Raw genomic sequence first — 16,107 nt, forward strand, 5'->3', positions numbered from 1 at the left:
TAACAAATGATTATGAAATCTGAAGACAAGAAGTATTTGGGAAACAATGCAGGTACATGCGGTTGCGATCGCAGTTCAGAAGAAACTTGAATGTTGTAAAGATGGCTTGAAAGAATAGGATATGCTTTAGAAGAGTAAGTGAAATGCCTTATATTTAGGTCAAAATAACATTAAAAATAAGATGGAGAACAGTGTTTAAGTTGTTCCTGCCACCCCATTCCCCACCCCAATCTAGGACAAGCCACAGAAGGAAGAGATGTATGTATGTATTGGCATGAATAAACAGTGGTATAATCTGGAGGACATGTAGAGTTGAACCTTTGACGATGTTCTGTGTTGTAAGTTTCGGCCATTGTACTTGAAGAAAGATGTAGGCACAGCTAATTTGCCTCAGGAGAGTAATGGTAATGACTGGTGATTTAGAAAAGCTAGTATGTGCAGAAAGAATGATTGAATTGGCATTTTTGTAACCCAAAGAAGAGATCAAGGGAAATTATAAGCTTTTAAGTGTGTGGAAGTTCACAACAAAAAAGTGAACATTGCCCTTGGTAGATGTGCCTTGCTTGTTAATGACAACATGGACCATTCTCTGTGTGTCCTGCTTTCATTGTTCACGTCTTGGTTTTGTGTTTTATAAGAGCTCTTTCTATTCAGTGTCTGGACAACACTGAACAAAGAGCCTGTGGTTTTAGGATCCTTTGAAGAAATATATAAATAAAAACGTAAAAATATGAATCTTCATCTAACCAGGTAGATATTTCAGTTAAAAATCTTGAGCAGATAGAAGACGACATGCTCCCAGATTTGCCAGTTGCTTAGCCAGTAATGGACTGGATTCCTCATCTGTAAAAATGGATCATGTTCTCCACCTCTGTAAAGTACTTGAGTTTTACTGAAGAATAAGGATACAAAAAAAGCTAATTTAGCATAAGAAACACTGATTTTTTTTGTGTGTGTGTATTGCATGTTACAGTGCAATGCATAGAGCCTAGTCAGATATCTGACAGAAGTCTGTGTTTAACCTTCTTGAAGGCTGTCACTAATTTGCTTTGATAAAGGTGGTTGAGTCACCTCAGAAATATGTCATGTTCTCTAATTAATATTTAACACTTTCAGAAAGGTAACAATCATGTGATTTATGTTACGTGTCCCTCTGGGTATGTCTTGGATCATCTTGTGATCTGTATTTTTCTGGCCCTTTGAAACTTCTGTATTTTTTTCAGGTTTGGTAAAAATTGGTATTATTTCCAGGACATCTCTAGCCAGTTCTTTTAAAATCCAGACTGTAAGCTACTTCTGTGCATACAAAATTGCTTACTGTTCCTATTCTATCAGTATGCTTTATCAGTATTTTGGTAATCTGTCCTCAAATGGAGAACAAAATTAGCAGTTAAGACATTTTCCCTTTCTACTTTGATATGCAAAAAACTGAGAAACTGCCAAGTATTATACTTCACCTGACTCAGTACTGGGGCAATAATTTATTTCAGAATAAGCAGTTGATAAACATCTTCTCTATCACTGCCAATCTTAGCTTTCCTTACCATGTATTTCCTCCGTACTGTCATGTCATCATAGTGCCAGCATCTTTTTTTCTCTTGTACATATTTTTTTATCTGGATAGGCAATATGTAAAGCTAACAGTTTAAATAGGTAGAGTAATAAACTGGAATACCTGTAGGCTCATGTGTAATATGGCGAACACAACACAAGTTCATAATGTATGGCAAATATTACTTAAGTGTAGGCAAGTTACAATTGCATTAAAAATTGAAACAATCTGCTTTCTTGTCTTAAGATGTTTTGTTTACTTTTCAGCTGCTTAGAATTTCCTTCAGACAATGCTGTATTAACTGGGTAAAGAAAGAGATTTGAAGGAATTAATTAAATATTGTTAGAATTTTAACAGATAACGCTTGGAAAAGCTCAGGCATCATTTTTTTCAGGTGTCACTTTATTTTTAGAAGTGAAAAAACATTACTTAAGCATCAGGTCTGTGTTAGTTTAATAACACCTTTTTTTACAAAAGCTGTCATTATAAATGCTAATGTTTAAGTTGTGGGCGAGAGATGAAAGAATGTAAAAAACTCTACATCTATAAGCTAGAAAATGTATGGAAAAATTTAGTCTGAAAGAATGATCATCTGGGGAGCTGCTCATGTGAATGTGTACCGTTGAGGAGGCTGTTTTCTAGCCTTATCGAGAACAATTCATAGTTTGTTGTGCTGAATGTTCATGATTGGATAGAGGGCGACATATATAGAACTCAAAAATACATAACTGCTTATTTGGGAGGACAGGCAGTCCTCCCACTTAAATCATATCATCTGAAAGGCTAAAAAATTTTGATGACTTGTTCCACCTCTCCACTCTACCCTGCATATGTTGTTTTCCTCACAGGCTCAGTTCACTGCATCTTTTTAGAAGCAGTCTTTTGGCTCGTTCTCGCTTGCACGGGGTTTTGGATTTCCAAGTATTAAATACTGGGAGACTTTCCTCCCCTTCCACCTCAAGCTCTGCTGTAATTGAACCTGAAACTTATTTGACTTTCTGTTCTTCTTCTAGGACAGCCTGAAGACCTTGTGGATGGAAGACCTCTTTTGCTTCTGTATTTATGTCAGAATGGCCTAGGCAGGTCTGTGGCTCTATGGTTCCTACCACAGGCACTCTACAGCAGTGTATTGGGATTTTGCCACCAGTGCTAGTTGGACCATCCAGATGGCTGTAAACCTGCAGAGGAGGTTAGTACAAAATGTGATCCAGAAATTTTTGATGATTTGCTCAGATCTGTCTGCTTTGGATATATCTTAGAACAAAGGGAGTACCTAGAGACTGCATGTATGCTACTACTTTTTCGTTGCATTGTATTCGGTTTGCGTGGCAAGGTTTTGGTAGTGGGGTGGCTACAGAGGTGGCTTCTGTGAGAAGCTGCTAGAAGCTTCCCCATGTCCAACAGAGACAATAACAGTGGGCTCCAAGATGGACCTACCACAAACCAAGGCCGAGTTCATCAACGGTGGTAGCACCTCTGGCATGTATTTAAGAAGGGGAAAACACCTGTGTAATGGGAACTGCAGCCAGAGAGAAGAGTGGGAATATGTGAGAGAAACAACCCTGCAGACACCAAGGTCAGTGAAGAAGGAGGGGGAGGAGGTGTTTCAGGCATGAGAGCAGAGATTCCCCTGCAGCCTGTGGTGCAGACCATGGTGAGGCAGGCTGTGCCCCTGCAGCCCAGGGAGGTTAACGGTGGAGCAGAGATCCACCTGCAGCCCAGGGAGGACCCCACAATGGAGTAGGTGGATGACTGAAAGAGGCTGTGACCCCATGGGAAGCCTGTGCTGGAGCAGGCTCCTGGCAGGACCTGTGGACCCATGGAGAGAGGAGCCCATGCTGGAGCAGGTTTGCTGGCAGGACTTGTGACCCTGTGGGGGACCCACACTGGAGCAGTCTGTTCCTGAAGGAGTGGACCACACTGGAGCAGTTTGTGAAGAGCTGCAGCCTGTGGGAAGGACTCGTGGTGGAGAAGTTTGTGGAGGACTGTCTCCTGTGAGAGGGACCCCACACTGGAGTAGGGGAAGAGTGTGAGGAGTCCTCCATCTGAGGAGGAAGGAGTGGCAGAGACAATGTGTGATAAACTGACCTCAACCCCTATTTCCTGTCCCCCCCTGCACCACTAGTGGGGAGGAGTTAGAGAAAACTGGAAGTAAAGTTAAGCCTGGGAAGAAGGAAGTCATGGCGGGGAGGGTGTTTTAAAATTTAGTTTTTATTCATCACTGCCCTACTCTGATTTCATTGGTTTAATTTAAACTAATTTCCCTGAGTTGAGTCTGTTTTGTGAGTGACAGTAATTGGTGAGTAATCTCCCTATCCTAATCTTGACCCACAGGCCTTTCATTACATTTTCTCTCTCCTGTCCGGCTGAGGAGGTGGAGTGATAGAGTGGCTTTGGTGGGCACCTGGCATCCAGCCAGGGTCAACCCACCACCTGCATATTCCATATTTTTCTGTTTCTTCAAGGTCCTGGTAGACCAGTTGAGTTGTCTGCAGCTATTAAACAGGTGTCCATAATAATCCCCTTAGATAAATTAGGCTTGTGCTAATATCTGTTACTGTGATTGTCTCTGGGTGAAAAGTGCAATATCCAAGTGGGTAAAGCACCCCATTTTTAGTTCTCCTAAACTTACCTTTACTGTTTCAGTGTATCATCTTGAAAAGAGTGATCTAGGCCATTGAGCTGGAATTCAGTAGTCACTGGCTGCACAGTGAGGTGTTTAACAACTAAATTCTTGTCAAAACTTCTCTGTGCATCTCCCACTTGATACTGTGTTTTTTTAAGCTTGATTGAAACAAAATGGAGAAGCAAAGTTTAAGGACAGACAGGCAAAGATGTGGTATGACAAATCTGTTTCCTTTGGCTGAAAAGATTAACTAATTCACTTGTATTTAGTATCTTAAATGTTGTCCTCTACTTGATATCCTTGGTATTGACATTTTGTGCTTATCTTCGCCTTGATTTTTTTCTTTCTTGCAAACCTGTTAGCACCTTTCATAAGATTAGTTTTCACGAACTGAGCTCTGAGGAACTCATTGGGGCCATCTTTGAAGCTCAGATTCAGTGAGGTGAAAAGAAAAAAAAAAAGCCTGTTTCACGTCTAAGTGAATCCTTTCCCAGTCAACTTCAAAAGATCGTAATCTGGCCTGTACTCTTAAATGCAGTGCTTAAAAAGTATCAAGCATCAGTTTAGCGAAGAGGGAAAAATAAATCCAAACTTAAAACCTAGTGCAGTTAAATAATAGTAGAGGCTACTCAGGATAAAGAAATCAGGGTCAAAAAAAAGAGACAAACCAGAGCAAATTTTTTATTTTTGGATTTGCTGCTTATGGCCTTTGAAGCTGTAGCTCCACTGATACTACTTTCGCTGTGGTTGTTGACTCTAATAGTGAGTTTAATAAGGTAACAGATTTGAGTGGAGATAACTGCTCTTTGCGGCGATACCTGATTGGTCTGAGTCTACACTGGGAGACTGATACTGCTAAAACCCCACAGTTGTTCTTAGTAATTTTTCAGTTGTGTTGGTTCCCTTATTGAGTTTCTTCAATGCTGTGTAAATTTTTCCTGGCAAAGCGGAAGGCTGGCATGTTGGAATGAGAAAGATGGAGTAGTAACTACTTACACAGTAGTGTGTTGGTGAATCTTTAATGATGGTCTAACCATGTGCTGTGGCTTCAGGCATGTCTGCTTTCTTGTTGTAAAGATTCTGGTATTTTTCAGAGAATGCAAAAATCTTTCAGAAAAGTTGCTGAAAAGTAATTTTAAATGAATTGGAGCATAGAATTTTTTTAAAAAGTCTTAAAAAAGTATCTGACTTAATTTAACTTTTAAAAGTGATTATATTACTCAAATATTGGGGTCTCCAATTAATGTATAGCTGAATTTGCCAATCAGTTCCATCATATTCCCTTTTTTAATGTTTTCTGACAGATTAACCTTTTTTATGGTGACCTGTTTCAATCTTGGCCTCTAGTCAGGTATGAATTTTTAATTGTAAAAAGGCTTAAGTTGCTACCAGCTTTATACCTTCAAAAATGATGTGTCAAATACATTAACTGGCTTTTACAAAGTGCCTGACAACTTCTGGAAAAAAATGGCAAAGTAATAAGCACCTAAGTATTTGAAGAAACTTAAGTAATTTAGTGAACTCTAATGAATCTTTGCCATACCTAATGTTCTACTGATGGTTTTCTCTATGCCACTATACAGAAAATTTTTAGCATCAATCTTATAGGTAACTGGGGACAAAAGTGAACTCTTTCAAAAAAAATCTTTCTGCCTTAAATTACATATCATAGAATGATAGAATGGTTTGGGTTGGAAGGGCCCTTAAAGATCATCTAGTTCCAACCCCCCCCTGCCATGGGCAGGGACACCTTCCACTAGACCAGGCTGCTCAAAGCCCCATCCAACCTGGGCTGGAACACTGCCAGGGAGGGGGCAGCCACAGCCTCTCTGGGCAACCTGTTCCAGTGTCTCACCACCCTCACAGGAAAGAATTTCTTCCTTATATGTAATCTAAATATACTCTTTCAGTTTAAAACCATTACCCCTTATCCCTACACTCCCTGATAAAGAGTCCCTCTGCATCTTTCTTTGTAGACCCCCTTTGAGTACTGGAAGACCTTTATAAGGTCTCCCTGGGGCCTTCTCTTCTCTAGGCTGAACAACCCCAACTCTCTCAGCCTGTCCTCATAAGGGAGGTACTCCAGCCCTCTGGTCGTCTTTGTGGCTCTTCTCTGGATCCACTTGGGCAGGTCTATACCCTTCTTATATTGGGGTCTCCAGAGGTGGATACAGTACTGTAGGTGGGGTTTCACAAGAGCAGAGTAGAGGAGGAAAAAATTGCCTCCCTTGACCTACTGGCCACACTTCTTTTCATGCAGCCCAGGATACAGTTGGTTTTCTGGGCTGCAAGCGCATGTTGCTGACTTACAGTCAGTTTTCAATCCGCTGCTACTCCCAAGTCCTTCTCCACAGGTCTGCTCTCAGTCCAGTCATCACCCAGCCTGTATTTGTGCTTGGGATTGCCTTGACCCATGTGCAGGACCTTGCACTTGGCCTTGTTGAACTCCATGAGGTTTGCACAGGCCCACATCTCAAGCCTGTCCAGGTCCTTCTGGATGGCACATCCCTTCCCTCCAGTGTGTGTCGATTACACCACACAGCTGGGTGTCATTAGCAGACATGCTGTGCACTCAATCCCCCTGTCCATGTCACCAACAAAGATGTTAAACAGCTCTGGTCCCAATACCAACCCCTGAGGAATGCCACTCGTGACAGCAACTCTTTGAGTGCTACCATTGAGCCAACTGCTTATCCACCAAGTAGTCCATCCATCAAACCCACGTCTCTAATTTAGAGACAAGGATGTCATATGAGACAGTGTCAAATGCTTTGCACAAGTCCAGGTAGATGATGTCAGTTGCTTACCCATCAGTCCTGTAATCCTGTTGTAGAAGGTCACCAAATTTGTCAGACACAATTTGCCCTTAGTGAAGCCATGTTGGCTGTCATCAATTGCCTCCTTATTTTCCATGTGCCCTAGCATAGTTTCCAGGAGGATCTGCTCCATGATCTTACTGGGCACAGAGGTGAGACTGACTGACCTGTAGTTCCCCAGGTCCCCTTTATTACCCTTCTTAAAAATGGGGTTTATGTTACCCCTTTTCCAGTCATACCACACTCTTTAGATTTCTCTGGACTGCTGCATAGTGCAACAAATAACAAATTCTAAATTTTATTTAGGTTTTTCACTTATTGATGCAGTGCCTATATCTTGATATGGCTATTTTATTTAAATTTGCCAAACCTTTTTTGTATTAGGATGAAAATTTACAAGTTAAGCCAGAGGGGAAAACTTTTTCAGAATGACTAGCTCTAAGAGTATAGTCTTTAACACACGAGTGAATCTGCCATTTTTCTTCTAGAGTATTAAGAAATCTAGCAACATTTGAAAAGCATTTATTACAGAATACTGAGAATAAGTAATTTTCTTGTGAAAAATGACTTTGCTTAAATACTTTCCATGTTCTAAGTGAAAACTAATTTTTTGCAGTTTTATTGATTTTTTTTTTTCTCTAGTATTTTCTTTAACAAATGAACTCAAAACATGATAGGTTTGTTCTTGTTTTTTTAAAAAAGATTTTTGAAGCCGTTAGCAAAACAGGATCTCTGTTTTCTGTAGAACTCACCTTATTATTTCCACATTACCGCTTTTGATCAAATGTAAACTTGCATGTCATTTTTAAAGTTTTTCAATGAAGTTGAAAACTGGGAGGAGTGCTCAGTGGTTCTGTTTAACCTTTGGAAATCCAAAGGTGCATTCAATCCTGCACAAATGCTGTGATTACAATGACTCGATAAGGCTACTCAAGAACTTATTTACATCAAACAGGAGGGTGTAAATTTAGACCTTTTTCTTTCTTATTACTTTTTGTTTCATTACTAATGGTATGTCCAAAGTGCAGAGTCAAAGTTCATTGTGAAAAACTATAAAACCAATATATTCTTTGTCACACTTTGCTGGATTTAAATGTAATATGCTCTTGCTCTCAAAGTTCATACTTTGTATTTTTAAGCTTCAACAAACCAAGTTTAACTAGTGGTTGGGTTTTTTCACTTAATTGTTTGGAAATACTACTCTAGTGAATATGAAGAGGTTTAAAATGTTTATTGTAGTATTGGAGATGAGTCAAAGAAAAGGCTTCAATGGAGCCTTCATTTAGTTTGTCTGAAAATACTGGCAAATGAGGTCTTAGTTTCTAAGTATTTTTTTTATAAGGTTATCTAATATATCTGTGTTAGGGCAGGGGTCAGAGGACAAAGCTATTCACAATGAAATTAATAGACTGGATTTCTTGTCCTTTTTAGTCTTTGGGTTTTTTTTCTAAACAGTCTCAGTATTCTGCAATTAAAAGTGGTTTTATTCTGCTGGCTGGCCATAGATTGTCTTTTTTGTTTGCCATCAAACTTCTGCCAATCTTTCATGCTATTCATTTAGGCTTTTTTGTTTTGTTTGTTTACCAATCGAGCATTTTCAGGTATTTGTATTTGTAGGGACTGCTAATGTAAAAACAGTTTCCTTTATTTGCATTGACTGGCATATGACCTGGGTGGATCAAACTGAGTTCTCTCCCCTCCACTTAATGGAATATGGAAACTGCCTGCTGATAACTTAAAATGAGCTAAGTGTATGTCCATGGTCAATTACAACTTCTGTGCTTAGCTCCATCATTTATTATTGTCTACTTTTGCAGTTGCAGAAAGACATTTTGTGGATAGGTGAATGCTGTGTGCTTCAGGGTTTCTGAATCATATGGGCACCTGTATATTTTTAAACAGGTGGGGTCTTAACTTCTCTTTCTTTTCTTTCCTTCTCCTTTATTACATAGTCTTGATTCCAGCAGCAACAGAAGATCACTTTTTCATCCTGTCTCTACTTTACTTGTTACCTTAATTTTTACTTGTATGATAGCAACCTAGGAGACATAGATAGAAGAGCAATGGGGGAAAGAAGCATGCATGTGCTTGTGTGGAACAGAATTGGTCAGAGTTGCTGCCAGCCTGTGGGTTAAGGGTAGTTTGCTTTCTTGAATGTCACAGGGGAAAATGTAGGGAAAGGGGCAGTGGACTTCTGTTGTGAGAGTGTCTCAAAATGTGAAACTAGCCTTTGCAAGAGTTCCGAATGATACTTCTGCAAATTCTCTTGTACTGTCGGGCATCACAGGTGCTTCAGTTTATAAACTGAGAGTTTAAGCTCTGGTCCTATGTAAATACCAGTACAAGTGCTGAAGACCAAGATGACATGGGGACAGAGAAAGTATTCAGCACTCCTATTGGGCTGTTTGCAAGCTATTCTAGCAACTTCTCCCTTTCAGTTTCTTTCCTTGTCCAGTCTTGCAAATGACCCCAAGTTCTAAAGGATTTCCAGAACTCTGCTTTATTACTCTGCTTATTTAGTTTATTATTTGACAGTTATTTTCCTCTTTTTTACCTATTCAAAGTAGAACCCAAAACACAAACACCGCCTACTTTAGAAATAGACTTCACATGGACAAGTTTCTGGGTGCTGGAAGAAAATGTCATGGTTGTTCTTTTTATACCATCTGTACATTCATGTGGATGGACAATGGAAATAAAGAGCTTAAAAGCATGGTATTTCTCAAGCTTGTGTTGTCAGAGATCTCTGGGAAGACAGAATTAAGAAAAACTAAATCTAAAACAAATGAGTATAAGAGGGAAAGTGAAGGATGGGTGTGAGGAATCTTATCGTTAGTGCAATACTGTGTGTGTTGATTAAGTACAAAGCAGCTCTTAGCAGCAGAAATTACCTGCTGAGCAGACAGCTTTATGATGTGAAACAGTCTTCATGTGTGAATGTATGCTTAAGAGCTATATGGCCTGTCTGTATAAATACAGCCATTTGCTTCTATGTAGAATTTATATTTTCATATGGCTATAGCAAAGGGACACAAGTCTCTGTGAGAAACATTGAAATAAATTTCATGAGTGTATCACAAAATTGGACAATGCTAGCTTTTTTTCGTCATATCTGATCAGGTTGTTTTTTCTAGAGGAAGAGAAGCATATGTTCTGATGTTTTTTGAGGGGTTGCTAGATATTTTGCATGGAGATCTGATGTTTTCCCTATATTTCAAAGTGTTTAGCCCTGCAAAACTGCTGAGTTACTTTTGATTAGAATTAGACGTGGTGGGGACTATTTTTTTTAACAATCTGCAGTATCACTGTTAAAGGAATGGGGAGTAAAACCTGTTAACAAAACATCTGAATTAGTTACCATTCTTTATTTTGCTTGAGATAATATAACCCACCACATATTAAATGATTGTCACCCTTATTTTGTCAAATTATATTTCCTAATTCCTTGTCTTCACATTTAGTCACATGCTGTTCAGCAGTTTTTAACTTGATACCTGTCTGTATCTGATTTGTCAGCAAGTTCTGCAGTTTAGGCAGAATTCAGCCAGCTTCTCAAAGATAAATACCCTGTGGCCCCAGCATGTAACATAAATTTTCCTTTACCTGTATTGTTTTCAAAGCTTTTTTTCTAGAACACTTAATTTCTTAGATATTTTCCACATATATTGAAGGCAGAGAAAAATGTTCTTCACATGTATTTCATATTTCTTCAAGTTCCCCTTTTTTATTTTTAATCTACAATAGGTTTTTAGGATTAGAGATTTCTGCATTTACATAAGGATGGTTGAATCTGTTCACTGCAATTTACCCTATGTTTCCAGAAATCTCCTTTATAATCTTTTTTCTAATTAGCTGACTTTGCTTTTCTTTAATTCAAATTCTTGCCCATTAGTGATTCATCCTTAATGATGAGTATTTGCCTATGTAATTTTCTGCTGTCTTTAAAAGTGTTTGAAGAATTAATGAACAATTTTATTTCACTCTAGCTTTTGGCTTTGATACATATCTAAAGAATAATCAGAAGCTTTGTGGAGGTTGGATAGTTTAGAACATTTGAGACTTAGCTTGCAAGATTTAACAATTTCTGCTAACATATGAGGAAGGTCTCAAGAATGTCTTGTAAAAGATTTTTTTCACTTGATTGTTCATAGTCTTAGGTCTATGAAAAATGTGTAACTAGCTTGGTGACAGTGAATTCTTCTGACCTTGAAGTAGTCAAAGATTTCTCCTTGAAATTTGTGATTCTTTAATACTGACACCTGAGTTGCTAGTTTTCTTCTCTTCTAACTTGTATCTTAATAGCAGAATAGACAGGAAATTCCAACCCCCTTTGTGTTCATCCGTGTTTTCAAGAAGAATCTGCTTCTTTCTTCAAAGTACTTCAAAAGCAAATGCCTACCCAATGCTTGTGTTGACATGTGCAGACTGAAGAAAGTATCATCTGCAAAAAATTCTATTGAGTATTTGACACATCTGTATGAAGAGTGATCTATTGATAAGGATAGTATTAATTTTAGTTCAGTCTCAGATGGTAAAAACTGAGTTTGTAGTTTGGTATTTTAATGTAGGACTTTTAAAAGATTTTGAAAGTAAAATTTTATTTTCTGGGCTATACAGAAACACTACAAAGGAAGATGGAAGATACGAGTCTTGAGAATATGGAACAGCTTACTGTGTTTTTACTTCCACATAGTCTAGTCTAATGCACACAATTTCTGAAAGAAGGTGCTTGCAATAGTAAATTTAATTTTTTTCATCAGGAATTGTACTTTAAAAGAAGTCCTGTCAGCTGGCCTGCTCTACTTACAGCTTATCTTGTACCTGACAGATGATTTTAAATAGTCTTCTGAATGTGTGACGTTTTGATTATTAGAAATTTTTCACTGCTTGCATACATTTGATCACAGTGAACATATACCTTGTAAGGCCAAGTGATGCTGGTTTTGGCTAGAAGAAGCCTTCATGCTGTGTTATGGCATGTCACAAACCTGTGGAGGAGTTTACAGGTTTTTGTTACAGAGAGCAAATAGTATACTAAATAGCCCAGTCTCTGCTACTGTGACAGTATCCTGTTGCAGTATAAATTTTGGGTGGTTCAGCTTTTTACTTCTTAAAAGAACCTTGGAACTGGCATTTAGCTCAGATAGAGAAGCTAAATACTTAAGATTTAGAAAATGGTTTCTTCTGAGTAATGGTGAACTTGTCATGCGAGCTTTAGACCTTGCAAAATTGTTTTTCTTGGGGAAATGGCGGTCTTCACTTAGAACACCTGTGCCAATGTGACCTGGATTTTCCTTTTCTAGTCCTGTAGTGTTGGGGTTGGAAGACCAGCTAACACAGCTCTTCAGGGATTTATTAAAGGTTGGAGTCAGTTTATAGTTCTGGGATGCTGATTGGCAGGAGTGGTGCTGTACTGAAAGGGCTAAGTGCTGGCTCACTAAAGGTGAATCTTCCAAAAAGAAAAACCAAAGAAAATCCCACCTCAGCTTTCTAGGCCTCTGAAGGGTAGCCGAAGGCTCAAATAGTTCTTACTGATGCATCTTCAGCCATTAATTATTGTATGTCGGGGGTTGGTGCATTGCTAGCACTGACATTAAAATCCTCTCTTGTGTCTGTTAATAACAAAAGCTTTTCACTTGTCAATTGCTCATTGTCTTTGTGTTGCCTGTGATACTCACTGATGAAGATACTATCTGTATTCTCTAGCTGGCTGTTACTCCAAGTCAGGCACATTCAGTAGCCCTCACAGAGTGTATATGTGAAGTAGCTATGTCTTTGAAGAGGAATGTTTGCTCTCTGTCAGCATCTGAGGTGTCAGTAGCTCAATTTAAGACTGCAGTTGTTTCAGGAAAAGTAGTAACTGTCTATTGGCTTATAAATCTTCTTTCCTAAAAGGATTGCCTATTCTGTAGCTGTCAGGAGAGGCAATATCTGCTGTTCAATGTAAGAAGGAAAAGATTTGAATAATGGTGGTTTGAACTTACCTGCCAGTACTGTAATACCCAATGACTTAATGCATGTGCAGAAACTCAGTGCTGTTGGCTTCAAGGTGCTATATGTCTGCGTATTCATTTTGTTATGTGTTGTAATTAAATTGAACTAACGATGTACTCCTAAAATTTGAAGCAGTACTGTAAAAAGATACATAGGGTTTTTTGTATAGCATTGGCAATATTAAGTAATGTATACTGACTGTTCACTGGGCATAATAGAAGTATATTTTAAATCTCAAAGCAGTTGAGAGAATGGAAATGTCTGAAGGCTTCTTGAATAAGTCTGTCTATTTTTAGATAATTTTCATTCAACCTGGAGAGCAGACAGAAAAATGAATTTGTTGCCTCAGTCATTTCAAAGCTACTTTAAAGTCATGGCATATGAGTCTAGTGAATCTCAGCTGTTTATATGACAGCAGCAGTCTTTTTCCTTTTATTGTATTCTTAGTTTCCAAATTCTAGCTATCCTCTTGAGCTCTTGTAATATTTACAGTGATATTCAGATAGGGAATACTTTGTCTCCCTCATGGATCAATTTATTCTTTTTCTTGTATAGCAAAAATTGTTGTAAAAAATGTAAATCCAAAATCTGTGAATTAAATGGGGTTTGGACTTTTATTATTGGATTAAAACATTGTTCATCTGGCCCTTTGAAACCTTGCCTGTTGCAGTTTTTTTCTGTAAGCAAGATAGGGCTTACTTAAAGTCAGTCTAAAAAGTATTTCTAGAGCTGGGGAAAAAGTAATTTGAAGACTTTCATTTGAGAAGTTCTGTAAATAATCTTTTGGTTTGTTCTCAAAAACAGTCTATTGGGAGAATTTGGCATTAGGCGAATCCATATGTGGATATTTAGGTTTGGGTTTTTTTAATCTGCTAAAAGTCCAGCTTAAAAACAAACCAAAAAAAACCCCCAAAAAAACACAAAACAAAACAAAAAAAAAAACCAAACAAAAAACCAAACAAAACCCACCCCAAACACTGAGCTGGTATGGAGTTTTATGGCAAAGATCTGGCATCTGCATTTGCTTCTGGAAGCAATTAATATAGGCCTTTTCATTTGTGTTCATTACTCTTCTGTGAGTTCCAGGCTGGAAGAATGGGAGTAGAAAGGACACCCTGGATCACTGTGTCTAGTCCCCTGCAGTGGTTTCTTATAAATCCACGGGGCTCTTTGAAACAACTTCTTTGCTAAATACATAGCTCTCCCTCTGCCCTTCCCTTGTGAAATACCGGTGCACTGTACAATGGTTTCTGGTTTTATATCTAAGGAGAAAACTGATGTATCCAAAAATCTCCTTGGCCTTTTATCCATGACTGGGTGACAGTGGCAGCTCACCCTTAGGAGCCTTTGCTTTTTTGAAACTCTCAGCTGGTAGCAAAGTTACATATTCAAATGCCTACTACTTAACATATTTTATTAGGTGTCATCTCGATTCTGTTCTTCCAGTCCACAAACCCATCTTTCTTCCTGTCTTATCACTTGTTCCTTTTTAATGACAGCAGGCCTTAAGATTGCCCTTCTAGATCTAGCACCAAGATTACTAAAGAAAATAGTTGCCAGATAATTTAAGGTGCGTTCTCATTGGTCTACTAAGGTTTTTTTATGTCTTTACAGTCTTTCTTGTAATCATCTTGTTTATTTACATTAATTTTTGTATTAGTCCTGATCTCCCTCACCTTAAATAACAATTTTCCATATGGGAGCTGTATTTAAAATGTTTTTCACTAGCTGACAGCAGTAACTTTGAAGTCAGTTATAAATTGAATAAAATTTATGCTGTTCTAATTTTATCAAAATTATATTGCTTTTTATTCAACTTCTGATCTACTTATATCCCTGATCACTCACTCAGTCTGTTCTAGAAACATGTGCAGATTTATATACTATATTAATTACCACATTAATGTGTACTATCTTAATGCAGTATTAATATACTTTATTATATTGAACTATGTATGTCTGGACAACTTGCAGTCCTTCTGAGTATCCTTATATTTGTGTCTGTTTCAGGTAGTATGTGTAGGAAAATGCTTGGCTTTTCTGCTGTCACACTTTGAAATGGCAGTTCTGTGCTCTACAGAAGTGATAAAACAGGCCATCCTGGCTTTGCTAGAGTAAATAATCTCAGTTGGGTTTATTTCATCTTGGATTTGGTCATTTCCATGTCCTTGTACCTGTTGCAATTAATTTCCACATATTTAATCTTTATTAAATGGAGGTAAGGTATATTTCTAGTATAATTAATGTTTGGGCTGCACTAGGTAGTTGTTAATCTGCAGATGATTATTTTTATTTTAATAGTGCTGATTAGGATGAGAATCGGGAAGGACTGTCTAGTAGTGGGAACTGTTTGAAAGTGTTGACCAAATGCTTGCTTGACTTCTTGGAAAATTTTGAGGAGATTTAATCAAGATAGTACAGGCTGCTTACCAACTCATTTGAGAAACTGTTAAGCACTAATTTGCAAAATGATAAACTGTTTTCAGACGTTAAATGATGTAGTTGAGATGTTTCTGAAATGTATAGGTACCAAAATAGCAATGTCTTTTAAATTAATTTTCTTGCAATAATTGAAAGAGCTTGGTTTTGAAAGTGTTTCTACTCAGTTTAGAAATGTTATTTCTTTACTGTGTATTTGTAGAAGTAATTAGAACTAATCATAAAAGTTTAGAGGTTAAGTAAAGACCACTTAGAGAAGAAAGTGCCTTCCAACCCAAACTATTCTATGATTCAGGAGAATCAGAGGTTCAGGTACACAGTGACTTAGTTCCATACAGTTATAAACAGTTAGAAAACTTTGTGGATGGAGCATATATCTGTTGTTCGGTTTTTGGCATTACTTTTCTGTGATGAGTTGGATTTTCATCTCACAAGAGCTTCTACTTTTATAAGCATATTTATGCATTCGAATTTATCTGTAGGAAAGTCTTTATGAATCCATAATTTCTGCCTTTGTGTATGAAGTTCATCCTTGGTTTTGAAGTATGGTCAGATATTCCTATATTTCTGTTTCATTCTTCGTTCCATGGCCTACCAGTTTTAGAAACATAATGGATAGTTTTTCAATTGGTCAACTTAAAAAAATTGACTTACAAATGGAAAATTCACTTCTGACAAAT

The 16,107-nt window shown here is 37.9% G+C and overlaps 1 protein-coding gene across 3 annotated transcripts in view; it reads left to right on the forward strand.

The window, feature by feature from the left end:
* Window positions 1-16,107, forward strand: part of GALNT1 (polypeptide N-acetylgalactosaminyltransferase 1) — a 91,686-nt gene that overhangs the window by 22,439 nt on the left and 53,140 nt on the right. For 2 of the 3 annotated variants that reach the window (XM_074899427.1, XM_074899429.1), the window contains exon 2: window positions 2,566-2,741. The gene's annotated coding sequence lies outside the window, so the exon portion shown is untranslated. The remainder of the gene's footprint in view (window positions 1-2,565; window positions 2,742-16,107) is intronic. The other variant, XM_074899428.1, reaches the window with a different exon arrangement.

Source organism: Athene noctua, chromosome 2 (assembly GCF_965140245.1).
Source record: "Athene noctua chromosome 2, bAthNoc1.hap1.1, whole genome shotgun sequence".
NCBI classification, from domain to species: Eukaryota; Metazoa; Chordata; class Aves; order Strigiformes; family Strigidae; genus Athene; species Athene noctua.